This window comes from Penaeus chinensis, chromosome 27, assembly GCF_019202785.1.
Source record: "Penaeus chinensis breed Huanghai No. 1 chromosome 27, ASM1920278v2, whole genome shotgun sequence".
Lineage (NCBI taxonomy): Eukaryota > Metazoa > Arthropoda > Malacostraca > Decapoda > Penaeidae > Penaeus > Penaeus chinensis.
The window spans coordinates 1,831,037-1,836,036 of record NC_061845.1 but is presented as its reverse complement, the minus strand read 5'-3'; the positions used below and the strand labels follow the sequence as shown (position 1 = coordinate 1,836,036).

The window sequence follows — 5,000 nt, the reverse complement described above, 5'->3', positions numbered from 1 at the left end:
TCTCTTGGTAGTCAATGGAATCAACTTATAATGTAAACACGGGCCTTACAATGTGCTTACTGCGTTGTAATTATTTTTTGAGTATCGGTGGTTTACAATGTAGTAAGGAGATCGGAAGGTACGATGTAGTAAAGCGGTTACAACCTCCCCTGCCTTGTAACGGACGGGTTGTTTTGAGTATCCCAGCCCAGGAACGGTGTCAGGGAATTGCTTCAGGGGAGAGCATGCGGACACAAACCTTAAATAAACAGGGTCACCAAGGATAAGATGTGATGGTAATATTTAAAAAAAAATTTCACAGGGCTATCCAACCTTGCAAATATATATATTTTTTTTTACTTCTCATTGTGTAATGTGCATGAATCCAATATTGTTTTTCATTGCAAGTAACCTGTTTAGGAAACAAGTGAGAGTATTTTAACAGTTCAGAAAGTGACCACACCCTTCTGAGACTTGGGCCCCATTTCGCTCGCCAACGTCCAGGGAATCCACAAACGTCACTGTAGGAGCCAAAATCTTCCCTTCCTGGAGTCTTTTCCCCGAGGCCCCCACCCGATTGCTGTCGACTTAATCTCTACAGCACTGTTGTGATTTTGCATATCAGTGAATGTATATTTTTCCTCTCCTTAAGGCCATGGAAAGCGCTGGCCACAGCGTAAGTCCACTCAATGCTCCTGAGTTTTAGCTCTATCATGCTGTGCATACTGAGGTGAAGGCAATGTTTCCTGGGGGATGTTGGGGGCAGAGCCCAAATCGACCCTCACCGAAGGGCATGCCCAGTCATGGCCACTTAGATTGTTTAATAAATTTTGTGGTGTGGAGTTATAGACTTAGTCTTTTATTTATATAATTTGTAATGGAAAATAACAAGAGGTTCAAGCATATTACAGTGTGGATAATTGAAAGAAAGAAAAAAGAAAATGGAAGATTGGATGTCTGTGTGAAACTAAAAATTTACCCTGAGAACTACCTTCATTCATACAGTAATTGAGGATAGAAAATGCCTATTAATAATAAAGTGAAAACTAGCATTAATTAGTTGAAAGGAAAAAATAGTTTTGCAGGTATAATACTAATAGTTTTCATGAAACGTGATATAAAAGTATGGTTTGTCTTCACACTCATTACAGAATGTTAACTTTTCTAGCTTTATTTCTGGCTAACTTGAACCCTGTAAAGAGAGAGATATTTTCATAGCAACCATGGCATCTTTTTCTTGTGTCTCTCTTAGGTCCATCTTTCTCAGTCAGTGTATGAGTAACTTCTTCCTGATATTTCCAGGTTCTTTTCCAGTAATGGAATACTATAAAAACTCAAAACTGCAATTGATCCCTCTTTTCCTTAGGGTAATGATAGTCCCGCAATCAATTCAAAGGCTGACTTTCTATACCAGTGGTGTCCTCGAGTCACATAGAAACCATGTACCTCTTTCTGTAATAGGTCCAGCAGGTCTGGCAGGAGAATGTTGTGAAGGGTGCTGCTATCGGGGAAAGTGCTGCTTTTGCTGTAACGTGGAAAACATGATAAGATTCCAATATAATTAATAGCACCATAGTCAAATGATCTATGTAATTTTTGCATTCTGTTTTCCAGCAAAGACCAGCTAACATGACTCATATATTCTGGTAAAATAGAGCTTGGAATGGTTCCTTAGGTACATTTCTAGAATAGAATCTTAAAACTCATGAACTTTATTTTCAGTAGTCTCCTATTTAAGTCTATCAACCAAATATAACAGAAATAGTTGGATCTGTGTGCATGTTGCTGGTTAGACATGGAGGAGATTTTGTATTTCAGGCGGAGTTGTTAGGGGGTGCAACAGCAACATGAAATAATTATAGGAGCTTGCAGATCATGACTCAGTAGGCTAATGTGCCATAGATTTATTGTTTGGGAGATTGTGCCTCTCTGGTGCCACAAGTGGTTAGGAAATCAACCATTCCAAGTACATAGGGAAGTGACAATATTTAGAACATGAAGACTCAGGTAATGTATCATTTGATATGTGCACACCTTATTCATATTAAAAGCCCCTTCATAAAGTGTGTTCAGTCTGGATATATAGGATACTTGTCCCCTCCCAGCATGGAGCCATATAACTTGCAGGGCTGTGTGAGTGATTGACAGTTATTAACAGTATGTTTTATATTTATTAATATTATTTACTTCTGAAGTTTATAGTTTTCATCAGTTTGTAGTTGAGATAACATTGATTGCAAATATGATGGGTTATGTGATGGGAAAGCTTAAATTATTGTAGCATTTTGTTTTTGTAGAAAGAAGATTAGCAAAGGAACCACACAATCTCCTGCCATTGGTCATGTCCTTTGATCAGTGACTGTGATCAAAGGATGGCATGTGAATAAAGCGTATATGTTTGTAAATTCTTTAATTAAGAATACTACCACGGCATTACCACTATTTTTCCACATGCATGTTCACACTTGTATAGAGGAGTATTTGTATTAAAAAATAAATGCAGAAATCAAGGCATTAAAGCAATCATTTGTTATTATGAGAAGTTATGAGTGAATATCTGTCAGAAATCATGTGCTTGGTGCTTGAAAGCTGAAATTGTGTGACAGTTGTGGCTTATGATTTTCCTTGTTATATCAGGATATGCTTTTATGATTTCAATAGAAACGCGCCATAGCATTTTACTTTTTCCGCTGAAATTCTGTTTGAACTAAAAATGTTGAACTTGTGCTAAGTTTTAAATTTTTGATTTTAGGGTTTGATGTAAAAAGAGGCTTTGTTTTTGGTCATACCCTAAGCATTTTATCATACATTGCTGCTACTTGTATATTATTGATATGAATTGATTATCTGGAAATATTATTGTAACAATAATGTATTTCTTTTACTGTGAGCATATTTATCAAAATACTGTAAGGCCTCTGAGTTTTTAAGGCCAACACAAGTGGCAAACATCTTACAAGAACAAGTAACTTAATTTCTTTGAACTCATACATTTGTTTCTTTTTTTTCTTCTTCTTATTCTTTTTCTTTTTGTCGGAGAGAACACCTTTCCAAAATGCTTGGACTTGTTCTGAAGAAACTTATATTTTGGCTAGTTACAGTCAGGGGCAATACCTTACTAAAGTTCTTGGGCCTGTTTTGGTGGGAAATACACATCTTGTATCGGAGATGTCATTATATTGGGAATAGGTATAAAACCTACTGGTCTGTGGCTCCCTTGAACAGTAGGTTTTCCATTTCTAGTGGGACACAACACTTAACTGCCTGAAACTGAAATAATGCTTGAAGTTTTAGATGATAAATTTGGATACATAATGGCTTATGTAAAATGTGACTAATGAAATTGTGAACTATAGATCTGTTAGTTTTGAGGTCATAATTGCAAATGTAAAACCAGCTCACTTTGTGTTACTGCACTATGAAAATGACCATGTTATGTATACATATCCATACTTTGCTGATATTTAACAAAGGAGGAATTGAAGTAATAGTGTTATTAGTGTAACAGATCTATTGTATATCTTAAAACATAGTTATATAGCACATAAAGAATGTGAGTGCACATAATTATTTCTTGGGTTGATGAAATTAATTTGAGAACTGACTAAACATGATTAGGGCATACAACTTGCCAGTTTTACAGCTATGTAGTGCAGGGTATTTTTGTAAAACATCACATTTCACATTTAAGGTTTATCATTTTGACCATAGTAGTAACAATAAATATATTAGCAATAATATTAATAATGATTATGGTGAGGATAATGATAATTATAATTACGATGATCATTATGAATAATTAAAATACAATTGATAATAAAAATCAGTATACTGATAATGTGACTTCTGTGTGGAAACATGTGTAAGTAACATATCATACACTGTTGTCAGACTTCCTGTTTTTTATTTTTTAATTTTTTTTTGTGATAGGCCTACAAAATAGGAAAGCATATGGATATGTTGACTGAATTAAAATACAGTAGATGTTATTGGAAGGACTTTTGCCTTGAAGAGGTTAACCCTTACCAACTCACTCGGGGAATTGTTTTGCTGTTCTTTCCAATTCATTTTGATAGGATTAGATAAGATTTTTCTATATATAATTCCTGATCTATATATTCATTGTTAATTTTACTTAATTCTCTAGGGAGAGGAGAGCAATTTAATGGAAGGAATAATCAATATAGGTTTGAAGTAAATATACCTGATTTGATAGCATGTAAGTAGTAAAAAATAATGTATGTAATTAAAAAGAAAGAGAAGGAAAAGTCTTTCCAAGCTTTTTGCTAAGTTCTATGTTCTCCCAATTTTTACAGCATAAAGAGCATCTCAGTGATTATATATATATATATCACATCTGTGTAGATCTTGCTTGTTGCAGTTGTACTTGTTGTATTGGTTGCTGTGTACATGTCCAGTCTTATGCATTGCTATTTTGTGATTAAAGTCTGGTGCTTGGAAAGTTTTAGCAGCAACTGTGCTTGGCATTGGGGCACCACTGTCAGTGATCTGAGTTTTTGTTAGTGTTTTTGCTATCTATTTTTACTTTGTCTGTTTTTTTGTTTTTTTTGCAGAATAAGTTATTTTGAATATGATTTTGAATAATTTGTGATATATATTTTTTAGATACAATTGTTTCTTTTATTTTAGTTTATATCTATTTTTTTTCTTTACATTTTAGTTCTTTTATGTTAAGTTTCTATATTTATTTTTTCTAAAGCACTGTCCATATCTGACTTAAACTGAATGCACATTATTCTTTTTGAATTTTTCTTGTTTTTTTACCATTATCTCTCCCAATCCTATTCCCTTTCCCTCTCCCTCTCTTTACCCCATCTCCTACCACTTCCTCCATCTCCCTCTCTCTCTCTTTCTCCCTCTCTCTCTCTTTCTCCCTCTCTCTCTCTTTCTCCCTCTCTCTCCCCTGTCTTAGTCTCTCAGCACCTGTCTTTTTTTGTTACACTATACCAAGGCATTTATATAGATAGGTAGCACCACTTTCGTAGAGCGTATTGAACGCA

The 5,000-nt window shown here is 34.7% G+C and overlaps 1 protein-coding gene across 2 annotated transcripts in view; it reads left to right on the top strand.

The window, feature by feature from the left end:
- The window catches only part of LOC125039432, a 24,649-nt gene that overhangs the window by 1,643 nt on the left and 18,006 nt on the right, over positions 1-5,000 (top strand). The window lies entirely within an intron of this gene.